Source organism: Numenius arquata, chromosome 2 (genome assembly GCF_964106895.1).
Source record: "Numenius arquata chromosome 2, bNumArq3.hap1.1, whole genome shotgun sequence".
In the NCBI taxonomy this organism is placed as follows: Eukaryota; Metazoa; Chordata; class Aves; order Charadriiformes; family Scolopacidae; genus Numenius; species Numenius arquata.
The window spans coordinates 40019004-40033613 of NC_133577.1; positions in this window are offsets into that span (position 1 = coordinate 40019004).

Sequence of the window (14610 nt, forward strand, 5' to 3'; positions counted from 1 at the left end):
AAGCAGGGGCCCAGGGCGGGAAGGGCTACCAGTGTTACTGAAAAACCCATTATAAATCATGTGTACCTGTAAGCACACCCAGAAAATGTCTGTCACCAGCTCTGGAGATTTTACCACAGTGCTGATTTGCCTGCTTCTCCCTGAGTGCATTGTAATCAACAGCGGCCAACGAGGCCCAGACTGGCCATACTGAGTGACCTACCCGAGGCAGTCTCAGCCACTGGCCCCCCACAGCAGCTCACCTGGAGGGCGGCCATTTCAGGGTGGCCGTGCCCAGGCAGCCATTTCAGGGCTCCCTGCCATCAGAGCTGTTCCCAGCTGGAAGCCGTGGGCTGACAGGGTGGCAAGAGGTCAGGTCTCCTGCTGCCTTCCCTTTCCATTTCCATGTACTGACGTGCCTCACAACACGTGGCAGCCTGCATCCAGGTAATCAGCTCTGAGTGCTCCTAGACACCTCTTCAGACGAAGAGTCCAGCTACACACAGCTCTCACACAGCCTGTATTTCTTACAGCAACAGAATGCTTTCAGTTTTTCCATGATCAATACCTTTATATGACGTACGTGTAACTATTGTCTGGTTATTTCAGGATATAGGAGCCTCTTTTCCTAGGGGTCTGCAAATATACCATATGCTTTTGAAAATCATCAGCATTTCAGCAATAAGGCAATTATAACTATTTCTCAAAATAAAGTAAGCTTTGAGTGGAAGGGCACTTGATACTCTATTCTACCTTTAATTAAAAGTGACTTTAAATACTTTAAAAATAAAATTAAAAGATAACATAGGATAATTCAGGTTGGAAGGCACCTCAGATAAAAATATAATTAACTGCTTGAGAATTTGAATTTTGTTTGCAACTGCAATGAATAGTAAAAGAAAAGCTTTATTTTTCCTAGTTCATGTCTTTAAAATTCTAATTTTTTTTCCAATAAGATAGGAGACAGATATATAGAAGCTTACAATAAAAAATGCAGAATGTTGGGAGTATAGCCTGCATGTGCAATTCAGCACTTTGCTAGGACAAGCCATTCCTTGCTTGCCAAACAAACTCTGCTGAACAAAAGCTGTCTTTAAATAAGACTCCTGTAATTTAGTGAAGAGATAATGCTGTGCTATTCAATAATAAACAGTCTCCTTCACATTGTCAACAAACATGGTAAAGACATGACGTTCATTTTCAAAGGGGGAAATACTCCTACTGTGACAGAACCATTACCACGCCTTCACTGTCATTATGTGAAATAATTGATTTGGACACAATACTAATATGTGGTGTGCGGAGAGAAGATCTCCAGCACAGAAAAGAAATTGTCTTTGCCTTAGAGTAACAGCATTTATTCACGCTTCTAGAAGACTGTAGTTGAAATAGAAACATCTATTGGTACTGACCAATAATAAAGATTATCAGTTTGGCTTCAAATACTTTACTTCCAAAGTATTTCTTGAGTACTGATTTTCAGAGATTTGAACTGTTCCTTAAAAATGCTTAACCATTTTAATGTAGCCAATAATAAAGGAAATGAGGAGTTCATTACCCTAATACAAAGATATTCACGCAGAGTCGTCATTACTTAATAAAAATTCTGCAACCTAATGTGTGGATTTGTTCTTCTTATGCATTTAATACTACCAAGAGTCTTTACAGAATGCTAAAAAAGGAATTTTTGCAAAAGCCTTTGCTCCAAGGACATTATAGTCTTGATCAACGAACTTAATGACATTCCTTGTATATCTAAAGTTGGGAATAAGATATTCAAATATTAGAATCAAATCATATGAAATTAAATGCTTCCATCCACTTGCAGGCCTATGGTATTTCCACGGACTAAGTTTAGGACCACATAAAATCTCTGGATTACAAACTTAGAAGAACAGAAAATTTGATGTGATTGTTTAATATTTTTACCTCACCTTTTTGTCTGCTTTTATCTTTTGAGGAGGATTAGGAATAAGAGATAAGAACTTGCATATTGTGACAACTATATTTCTAAGGATGGGCTTGAGCTCAAGCTTGTAAACTCGCAGCAAATACCATGCCCTGGAAAAAGAATTTTATCTAACATAAAAATATCTGGCTACACTTTTACCAACACAGTCTTAGTGCTAGGTGCACTTCCCGCCTCCCTCTCCTCCCCCCAGTTTGGTTTGGTTTTGGAAGCCCATTCTTTCATACTTGTGATACAGAAGTCTTCTGAAATCAATAAATAAATGGGATTGGTTTCCCATAGCTAGGAAAATGGCTGAATATCTCTAGTAGAACTTAGCCTGATCCCTACCCCTTCCCTCCAATTTTGCCATGCAAAGCACAGGAAATGAAGTAGAGAAGGAGATGCCAAACAGCTGGGCAATCTTTGTGTGTCACACCCTTGAAGTTACAGTTTGCCCTTACACATCTATGAACAAAGGACAGTCTCTTGCTAAAGGTGATTTCCAGAGTACCTATAAATTAATTCCTTTCTGTACTATCTCAGATCTTGACAAGGAAAGATATTTTTTCCTGATGTGGGTTGTACACAGCCCATGTGCATCTTTGTTTCTTTCTTCTTGGACTCTTGTTGCAGTATTTTCTAAAAAATGAAGTAAACTCCAAATTGTATTGGAAATAGCAATCCAAATAAATTGCACCAAATTCAATGGCAGTGACAAATGTAGCATGCAGTCTTGAGTAAAGTTATCCAACTTTGATTATTTACCCTAATGGGGTTTTTTTGCTACTTAGATGTCATTGAAAAATGTCCCTTTAGACTTTTTTTTAATGTATCGTATAATGGATTAATTACTGTTCTATAATTCTATTTCATTTATATCCTCAAGTTTTAAACAACAGTAGAGTAAGAATTCACTCAAAAAAAAAAAAGTATCAATTTGCCCAATAGCTTTTACTATGCAATTTCTTAATTAGTTTGGGACCCATGTGACCTAAAAGTTAGTTCCTGGAAAATACTGAAAGGAGTACATGAAAGTCTTTCACTTTAATTCATTGTATGCAATGGTTCTTGAACATCAGGATTGTTATACCTGCATGGAATAGTCTGCAATATACATAACCCGACATCTTCATTTAAAAACCTGTTTGAAAGCAACTGGGAAGCAGATGCTGTTCTCCAGTGCACAATTCTTCTGGAATTCAGAATATTCTGGTGTAGAGGCAGTCCAGATTCATGCAGAACTCTTGAGCAGCTGCCAAAGTCAGCTTTAGCTGGAAGGCACTTTCAGCAGCTCTTTCCCAGGGGCAGCTCTCTGGGACTGCACGGATGTGTCACCAGCAGATGGGCTATAGGATGAGCAGCTGCTCCATCTGCCATCAATGGGCAGCATGGAATTTCCTCACTGGACTTCCCTCTGACAGCTGAGGCAGAAGAGTTGCTCTACACAACATATACCCGCATTGGTAGGAGTGCAGCTCTTCTCTTTTGTAGTCCTGTGAAGGTCCGAGGAAGCATAGGGACCCCGGCCACTAGGAACTGATTATTCTGACCTAACAACTGACACAGGTTAAACACACGAAACACGTCACTACTCGAACCCTACTGGTCTTGATAAATAAGATGACCTCTGTAAAAATTGAGAAATGTACTTAAATTTCTCAGAAGTACTAAAATACAGTCTATAACCAGTCTTTGGTGATTACCACATCAAGCTTGTCTCTCCACAGCACATCTCCATTATGCTCTTCCTAATAGAGCATGACCTGTTCTCAGTCTCTCTTTGTCTTGGCAAAATCCCTTATCAGTTTTGTCATTATGCACAAAAGTAATTTCAGGTGACTGCTCTCCATTTGCTAAGAAATGTCACAAGGGCTTGCCCCATACCCTACCGGCCTTGTAAATTCAAATTTGCCTTATCAACAAGGCTCAACTATGGACCTCTTCTAGAACTCACCAAGGGACTGTGGGTACTTTGTCCACAGATACAAACATCAGTCAGCTACCAGGGCCAGCCAGTGCAGGTTACAGAAGAGCAAAGTACTGTGGCACATTGGCAAGGAAGCCGATGCCCAAAATTTAATATTTGATCTAATAGGGATATGTGGTGTTTTTTTTTTACATATTGCCCTGCAAAGCAAAGAGAAGTGTGTTGCAGAAATCAGAACCCAAAATTGGAATGGCATTGTTATTGTGATGACATTACAATTGCAGCATTAGAGCAAATGCTGCAATTACAGCAAAGCCAAGACCTGGAAAAAGATTTTTCATTCCTGTTGATCACAGCTACTGACTGAGCATCTAGAAACTGTCTAAAAGCTTCTTAAGGTTCTTAAAAGGTGAAGCAGAATAACAGCTGCACTGGGACTGTTTAGTCTAGAGAAGAGAAGACTCAGGGCAGATCTTTTCCATTTATATATGAATACCTGAAGAGAGGGTATAGAGAAGATGGAGCCAGGCTCTTTTCAGTGGTGCCCAGTTACAGGACAAGAGGCCATGGGCACAAACTAGAACACAGGAGGTTCTCTACGAACATTAGGAAACACTTTTTTACTGTGAAGATGACCAAGCACTGGCACAGGTTGCCCAGAGAGGTTGTGGAGTCTCCCTCCTTGGAGATATTCAAAGGCCATCTGGCTATGGTCCTGGGGAACTGGCTCTAGGTGGCCCTGCTTGAGCAGAGTGCTGGTCAAGATGAACTCCAGAGGTCCCTTCCAACCTCAACCCTTATGTGATGCTGTGATAAATGCTAATATAAAATACTAATGTAAAGTGCTAATACAAACCATAGCTATTTTACTGACTGAGACACTACAACTTTATGTCAGTTCAGCTTCTGTTTGTTTGTCCTAATAGATAATCTCTGTCTTGTTCAGATATTAGATTACTCATGCAGCCTGGGCAGATATGACACGTGATGTCTTCGGTACAGTAGAGATATTGTCCTCTCTTCCCTAATACAGGGAATCCCAAGGAACTGCTCCCCTCTAGGGAAAGGGGCAGGTCATCCAAGCTATCCCTTGGAATTACACAAGAGCACCCCATCTGTTCTCCGGTTAGAAATTCCAACCACAGCAAATCTGGGTTAACAATGGACCTGGAAGCATTTCCCAGCTCTAAGAGTTCATTAATTCCCTTACGACTCCCCTGTGCCATAGCTGAACATCAAAAAGAGGTAAAACAGAACCAACTGCAACAGGCATTCCTACTAACCCTGATGCTGTCAGAAAGAGATAAAAATTAAGTCATTAATTATAGAATCATAGAATCGTGTAGGTTGGAAGGGTCCTTTCCATCATCAACCTAGTCCAACCATCAACCTAACACTGACAAAAAACATCACTAAACCATATCTCTAAGCACAATGTCTGCCCATCTTTTAAGTACCGCCAGGGATGGTGACTCAAGCACTTTCCTGGGCAGCCTGTAAATAAGCACACTTAGATCTAAAGAGAAGCCTTTAAAAGCAGCAGGCACCCCCTTCCTACGAATGCAGACATAATGCCCAAAGCTATATTTTCATGCAAGATGTAACCAATCATTGCCACTTATTCCCCATCTTATCCAGGCAGGTCACTGGTTTCATGGAGATGAAAATATCATTCATATTTGAACCTCATCAGAATTCTAATTTTGAAACTTAGCAAGAGCCTATCGAGAATGAGGTTCTATTCCATCCATTGCAAATTATCCACAAACTATCATGAGATAACATTACAATGGGCTCTCATATCCAGCTATTTTTCAGTCCTTGAATATGTTTCTGCCATGCAGTCTGTGCTGTGATGATGACATTTTTAACAGCATGCCTGTGCATTCTTCAAGATGACTGGCATTGCAAACGCCTGGTTTCTTTCTGCTCATCCAAGGAGATATATCATTTCAGGAAGCATGATTTTTACAACAGTAAATCAACTTACTTCATTTTAAATTGAAATGGATTGCTAAAAAGAATTACTTTCAAGGAGCTGGATGTTCAGTCCCCTTCCTGTTCACTGAAAACAGAGTTCCCTTGTTTCCTCTTCCATGAGCATGACAGTCAACCCATGACACTGCACATCACGTTGCACAGTGAGCATTGCATCGTGACTCGGATACTGCCAGTGGCCACCTGCCTCCTTCAGAAGTTGAGAGTTTGCTCTTTGCAAGTGAGACTTCCCTGTTACACTTTTTGGGAAGGAGTTTGTCTTAAAGACAAAACAATAATAGGGATACAGTGAGATCCTAACATTCTCTTCTTGACCATATTTGCATAGCATCGCAACTATTCACGATGAAAGAGACCCCATGAAGATGTTTTGCCCATCTTTCTCAAAAACCTCTCTTACTCTCTACCAGAACATTCCTAAGCAAATCCAGTTTTGAAGGGAGCAGAGATTGCTGCACACAACTACCCTAGTTATTTTAAGTAGTACTTGCCATTTCTTAGTGGCGAGAGCATACATTGAGTAAGCACTTAGGAAGAGAAGACAAAGCCCTTTCCAGCTGGCATCCCCACCTCTGAAAGCTCCGAACAGAATAAAGCAGTTTGAGACACTCTGATTTCTGGATGAGGTGAAAAATGAGGTGAGCCTCTTCAGAAGAGCTGTCTCTTTATAAGGAGGACTACATGCACAACTGCTAAAAGGTAAGAGCACAAAGAGAGTATTGACCCTTAGTAACATGCTTACAATGGTAGTTGCATATGCAACCACTTACTGAGATACTGCTTTTATAAATACAAGAAAATACATCTGAATATGATTCAAATACAAGGAACATGAAATCCCAGAGAAAAGACACCTGGGTCCGAATTTTTTCAACACGAAGCGATAAACCAGAGAACTTGAAATTAATACATTGCAACTGTTTGCTTTTATGGAAATATTAGGACATGCTCCAGGTTTTTAGCTACACCTGTCAAAAGGAACCTAAGGCAGAAAGTTATGCAGCTTCATGCACCAGTTTTTAATCACTGTCTGCTACAGACTGAAAATCCCGGATGAAAAAAAATCAAAATAAAGTTTGGAGCAAAGGACAGCCCAGAAAGGTGCCAATTACTTATGGGCAATAATTCTGAAGACAGAACATTTTATGATGGAGATTTTACATTTTCTTTTTATCACTAAAAACTACTACTCTGCTTTCTGATTCAGTACGCTGCTTCAAGGTAACTTGCTAGAATAGGAGGAATGCATTAAAATACAGCTTTAATCTAGCAAATAAACCCAGAGCAAAAGTTAAAACCACAAGAAAAACTACAGTCGCTGTAAGTATCTAACTAGAAATACAGAATACAACCCAGATGAGAAAGTCAGCAAATTCTTGATTTGATCTTCAGCTGATGAACAGGAAACATATTAACATTGAAATAAAAAAAAGATGCATTGATTTACAGCTGCTGAGAGTCAGCTGTGGACCTGACATGACAGACAAGTCTGATGGCATTAAATGGAGTCAGAGCTCTGTGCTGATAAATCTACAGAGACAGGAGTTGTTTTAAGCAGAAAAATCCAGATTGATTGTACCTAGTCTCTTACAAAGCGTCTAGGGCTTGGAACATTTAAAATTGGACTGGGGCATTATATGCTGAGACTTGGTAGCTACTTATTCCAGCCTCTTCCTTCAACTAGTGTTTTGGTTTATAAACAGTAGTCTTCTAAGGGGAAGTATTCTTAGTAGAATACATTGAGTATGGATACATTACCGTGGGTTCTAAAGAAGTCCCATTCCCACATGATGCCCAGAGTGAGCCCTTTTAGTCTGCCTTGTCATTGACAAGTTCCTAATGGATACAAGGAAGTGCACGTTCCTGATCCCCACTGTAATCACTGGGAGTTTTGCCCTGATCAAGGTCTACACCCTTAATATGAGCTGTGTTGGTTGGGGACAGTTTGGGGGAAACTCTCATACATGCATTAAATGACCATTCAAACTCCAATTACAAGCAGACCAAAGCAGATGACTCTTTCTCTGCTTACACATCTTCTCTGGCAGGTGATTCCTTCCAACATCTCTCTCCTGTTTTTCACTTCCAGACCAGAAACCACCCTTAGTGCCTGTGGCACAGTATTTTAAGGGTTGCATTGAATTAATAGAAAAAAATTATGACATGAGGAAAATAAGACCTTGCATAAGGACAATTTCCAGTTGCCCTGCTGCCAACTGCAAGCAAGTCACCGCTGTGTCACCTCTGCTGCAGGGTGGCTCCTGCTGCAGGAACAACTCAACTGTTGATGCAGCAGCTACTCAATCATAGCTATTAGTCCAAAATATTTAGAAGAAAAAGCACTAAGGCCAGATTACTTTCATATGCTGGGCTTTAAATTGCAATGGTTCAGCAGCAAATATTCAGAATAGTAAATACACTCTCTAAACCAAACTATTTAGGCCATCTCAAGCTACGCCTGTGCCTGCTAATGAAGAAGAATCTTAAAGCATGCACTAAAGATCTCTAGATGAGACTATATCAGTCTGAAATCCCCTGCTAGGCTTGCAGGCAGGGGAGATGCTATAAGGCACAATTCCACTTGAGTTCCAGAATTGCTGTGGGGTGAAGACTCTAAACAGAAAAATGAGCAACACATGTATTTGAAAAGGTTTTGTTGTCTATTTCTATTTTCTGTTATCTCACTGAGAATTTAGGTGATTACTTAAGGAGTAACACATACAAACTAAAAAAATCATCAGTCATATTAATTACGAGACAAAATCAGGGAAGGGATTAACATAATCTAATCCAATTATTCCTGGAAGCACAATATGCAATGACCTATATGAAAAAACAGCAGTTTGAATTTTCCACAAAGAATGCTCTTCAATATAACCACAACCAAATGTTAGTCTGCTTCTCATTTGGTCTTTATTTCCCTGTTCAGATTATCTAAATCCTGCCTGTTAAACTAACCAATTCTCCTAAGGCTGACTGTTTCATTTTTATAAGATTTAAGTATTCTTGGGAGCTTCTCTCAGGAGTTAATTATTGGGTGAGGAAAGGGGGACATGCAGGTGTACGGCCTTCAGACTCTGACACAAAGACATATTCACTTATAATCAAAAAAAGAAAACAGTTGAAGATTTGAGGTCCCTGAACTTTATATATATATATATATATATATACACACATATATATGAAAACCAGAACTGCAGATAACCCCACGGTTCAGTCAGGCAGTCTGTCTTCTAATTCAGTGAGCTCTACTTATTCCTTCACTTCAGAGGTAGTCTACCAGTAGCACAAAGACAGATGACTTGGTCAGGGAATAAGAGTAGTTGCTACTTTTTCCACAGAATGAAATGACAGAAAAATGACAACATTTTGACAGAATTATACTATGCCTCTCAGGATAACTCTCTCAAAGCCATTTCAGTTGTTCTGGTAGGAAGCTTGGAGCGCTGGTGTTCAGACTTCCCCATTCACTGGCGTCAGACCAGCAGCTCTCCTTTTGATTCACTACCTTTAAGAATTTAATTGTTTCTGCTTTGACACTTTGTATGGGACTGTCCCAAGCACTCAAGCACAGACCCATGCCCCAGCACTGAAAGGACTGTGGGATCTGTGGTGTTAACTGTGCCTGGCTTCAGATCACAATTCATGCTGGGATGTCAGATGTCCTCTCCTCTTCCCATGTGATATGATGGCCCAAAGTGCTTCACCTATCCATTAGCTTTTGTCCTATAAAGAAACTCTTGGAGGGGGTGAGGACCAATGAATGTTTGCAGTAGGCTTAACAGTCTTCAAGTATTACAAAACTACTGTTGAAGAAGAAAGGGGTTAAGCCAAATCTAAGTGCTTTTAAAACCATGTCCTTGAAAGAAAAGAATACTCTGCTTGCAAAATAGAAATTCCATTTAACAATCCCATCAAAAATTACAACTTTGCTTATTCCAGGAAGAAAAGGCAGAATAGCAAAGCTCTCAAACTGTATTCCAAATGATAGAGCCAAATCCCCTGTGAGATACTGAAATCCTGTATTGCCAGTAAAGCACTAATGGGAAATGGTTCTTTTCCATGCAGATAACTTTAATAGCTGACTGTGCAAGGACTATTAAAACACCTAGGAAATAAATGCCGAACTTCTTAGAAATTACACAAAGAAATGGAGAACCACTGAAGCACAGCTTTCCAAGAGACTGCACCACCAAATGCTCTTAGCTCTGTGTGCTTCAGGTTAGCAAAACAATTCCAGTAGTGCTAGAGGCAACACACTTAACCCTTAGGTTGGTGGAATTTTCTGTGCTGCATACCAGCGAGCAACAACTCTACCTGAACTTTGGTAAGATAGGAATTGAAATCATACCTTAGTGATGTAGGAGGCTGAAAGTCTTTTGATACTTGTGTGTGGTGGTGGGGAGTGAGGCTGAATGATAATTGTACAGTCCTTATAAATCACTTCATTGTTGCTCTCTTCAACATATTTCCACTTAAGGGAAAATAAGAAGTTCCTGTCCGCTTTCAAGCTTCTGACAAAGCACACATTCGCGTGTGCTTGTGTAATCAATTTACCCATGAAAGTTCAGATCAAACATAACATCTGGTTTGCAGTAAGATTTTCCTTTCCAAAAGAAAAACTGAATTAGTCTACTATGAATCATTCAACAGTATTGATATTACAATCTGAGCTGAAATAAATATCATCAAACTACCAGATAGTAAACATAGCACTAATAAAAGTAGAGGAACTAACTTTAACATGAGTGTTTGGCATTCTCAATTTTCTGCCATCTCACCTGAATTTGCAGAGCCATCCCTTTCTTTCTAGCCCAGTATATTTTCTATTTGGTATCTCACTCCTAAAGTGTATCAAATGCCTAAACAGGTTACCTCACACTGTATAGTCTTAGCATAGTCCAAAGAAAGACAAAAGTGTTTTAGATGGAGAAGGTAATTCCCACCAGAGGATCCTCCTGAAACAAGCATTCACTAAAGCTGTTCCCTAGATCATATGGTATACAACTCTAACACATGAACAGTTTTCAAACCCCAGTGGGCGATCGGGTCACTTACCATAATGTAGTTTTTATTACTTATTATCTGGACAATATATTCTGAAAATTCTTTTCATGTACGGCTTTGGAGAAAAGTTTGCAGTTTGTGCTGCACTAGAGACTAGATGTCTGGGTAGCAAGTCAGCGAATGATAGGTCAAGTTTAAAAGCTTTATCCAAATACAGCTTTTAAGCATTAAAAATTGCAGTTATTGATCTGAATTATTTCAGATTAGAGCTAGGTCACATAGAAACACAATATCAGAGCAAGGAGCTCTTCAGTTTGCCAGAGCACATGGGCCTGTTGAGACCAGTGATGTCCATTCCCAGAACCCTCCCTACCTTGTTTGAACTGAGAAAGAGAAATGCCCCAAATAAGCTTTTTTTCTTGGTTCCCTGGGTGTAGTTTTACCAGCTTTGGCTTTCATTTCAGGGCTTAAAATAATACTGTCTTATTCTTACTTCCTAAGCAGCCCCTGTGTCATAAAATAATGGCAGTCAACGGGCTCTAAAGCCCAAAGTTTAAAAAATCTTGGTAACATCCCCTTCCTTTGCCTTCCACTTCCCAAAAGAATAATTTGCTTGATGAACAAATCACAAGCTTTTTTAAAAAAATCTAATAGTAGGTTTTGATCTCCTCTAATTTTCAAACTACTCGGAAGCCAGAAGTATACAAAGGAGTAGGAGATTTTTCCCTCATCATGGGAAGTGTTGTAGCAAATGCAGAACCATGACTGGTGATGGCTGCGTGAGAATGAGTAACGGTCCCCAGCAGCAGCTCTAAATCTTGTTATACTGAAGAATGTGAGGTGACTAGAAAGAGGGCAGAAGTTACTGCCAGAGGGACTTTGCAACACAGGTGCAAACAAAATGTACTGCAAACAGCAGGGTGAAGTTCATTAGTAATGGTAATAATGGATGGGCCTTCCTATAGTACGCCATGGAGCATGTGCTGCATGAAGCAATGCTAATAGGAAAAGTAGCAGCACACTGAACTTATAAATGCACTCCACTCTGATCCAGGCACACAGGAAAGAAATTTATCTCTGACTGTACGCCAAGTCTGGGCAAGATCTAGAGAACATCTGCCAAGATACATTTAGCTGAAAGTTAGGGCTTTGGTGGAGCAGACAGTATCAACCTCCAGCAATGTGCAGGATTTCGCATTTATATTTGTATGAATATACAAACATGCATTTGGATTTGGAAAAAAACAGCTGTTGATTTTTGTATTTTTAACTTCCTTGTAAATAGATGCATTTAGTTTTGTGCATTTCATTTCTTGCATTTACTTTAAGTGCAAGCAAGTGTTTAAGTGAAGCACATACTAAAAGAGGGAGGGGGCTCACAAGAATCTACAACTCTACAACTACCTGAAAGGAGGCTGTAGCAAGGTGGGGGTTGGTCTCTTCTCCCAAGTAACAGGCGATAAAACAAAAGAAAATGGCGTCAAGTTGTGCCAGGGGAGGTTTAGATTGGACATTAGGAAAAATTTCTTCACAGAAAGGGTTGTCGAGCATTGGAACAGGCTTCTCAGGGAAGTGGCCGAGTCACCATCTCTGGAGGTATTTAAAAGACATGTAGATGTAGTACCGAGGGGACATGGTTTAGTGGCAACCTGGCAGTGCTAGGTTAATGGCTGGACTTGATGATCTCAAACGCCTCTTCCAACCAAAATGATTCTGTGATTCTATAGTCTGTATAGTCCTCAAGTATGTCACCTGAAGCTTGTTTTACTGAAAGTTTGCAGGACTTAAGCTCTGATGTGCTTGTTTCCTTTTGACATTGAAAACATGCCAGTACTTCCACTGCTAAATGCCATAATGAACTGGCCTTCTATTTATTTTTTAAATTATTTTTATCATGCACACTAGATGGTGCTCAAGTTAAAAAATCAATGGCAACTTAGATAAACTTTTCATATTAGCAAAATACATGTTCTTCCTTTGCAGTTCTTTTAACAAGAAATCAGGAAAAACTGTCTATTTACCCGAGTCTCTTCCTGACTGCTGATCATCACACACTTTATTAAAATTGTATTTCACTTGCTTTGTTTGTAATCACTACTGATTTTTAGTTGCATATTTAAGAAATTTTTGCAGTCACTTATAGCATCCTGCATTATTGAGCGCTGAATGAATTACATGAATATAAGCACACAGCAACAAACAACATGGAAATACATTTCACCAGCCATCAGAAATTCAGTATCTGTGTTCATGACAACACTGGCTTGTGGAAACATTTGAAAATGGAATTATTTCTTTCTCAGTGATCATATTGGATTAACCTATTAGTTTATGGAAAAGTTATCATATTACTTGACATTTCAAACAGATAAACTGTACCACGTACGTCACTGACCTTTATCCCAGCTACAGTCTGATTTTTGAGCAAATCAGACTCTATTCAAGCAGCACAGAGAGAAAAGACGAAGCAATTCAGAGTCTGACACTGTTTAATAGGTGTCTGGTCCTGGCTGAAGAGTGATAGACCCTCCTGAATTCGCAGTGACTGAACACAAGTGGTCACAATCAGTCACAGATGAGAACACAAAATTGGTGAGGAGCAGACACTGATAGCAAAGCTGGACTGGTCACAGGCAGATGCACATGCAGATATCAAATTAGTCAGAAATATATAGATGCTTGAATCTGGCTGATGACGCTACATTGATTAATTGGAGGTCTTTTCTACTTTTTCAGTACTTTAATAGCTCCTCATGGAAAGTTATTTATTTCTACAAGGTTAATAATTCCTTAGGTAAACCCAGAGGCTAACCTTAGGCCGCAGAGAGATGTCCTCTTCCAGACCCAGCTGTGCAGCTGAAGATGCTGCTGACCTGAGCTATTTGTCTTCCATAGCCATCAGATGGTCTTCTCTACTCCCTCCCTCCTTGTTAGAGGATTCACATGAATCCTTTCTCTTTCATTTCAGAAAATACCATACAGTTAAGCCTAGTTTTCAGGCTAACTTTGAAGCAGAAAACAGCAGAGTCCATGCTATTGTCTCTGCTGAGAGAGGGCAGAACCCCTCAGCACAGGATTAATAGCAAGTAGCTGTTCCAGGGTGACATCTTCAGTCAGCGTGGCTGTTTGCAAAGCGAACACCAACCTTAGCCCAGTCCAACTACCAGCTCCACTTTTGGAAAAGTGATGACAAATTATTCCAGAATTGCAAATCAATGGTCTAGGGAAAAGGAGGTAGGAAGCAAATCTAATTGAATTTTACAGTACTTCACAAATCTCCCTAAATATTTGCACAAAACTTGGAAGTGATCTTGATTCCTTTTATCCAACACCTGCTGCTCTGTCACAGTTCAGCATTACAAAACAAATGACTCCAATCTGCTGGAAATAACAAAAGGCAAGAGAGTATCAAGTGCTGTTTGCACAAAGAGAACTGTGCAATAAAGAAGTTCATAAAATCATAAGCAAAGTTCACCTTTATCCTCTACAAATAACATTTTAACTTCCCTGTGTGTGTATAATGAAAAAAGCAATGTTTCATCCCATACAACCATCCTGTACCTTTCAGTGTATTATCCTATCTTTTTTTTTTTGCCAGGAAGTGAAAAGCATTTAAAAAGCTGTGAACAGAAATCATCATGGATTTAAATGTGGGGAGACCATTAGGAGCTAGTAACCCTCACCCACCCCTTGATTCAGAGGAGAAGAATACATCTTTTTCTTCCTCGTATCAGCTAACAGCACACCT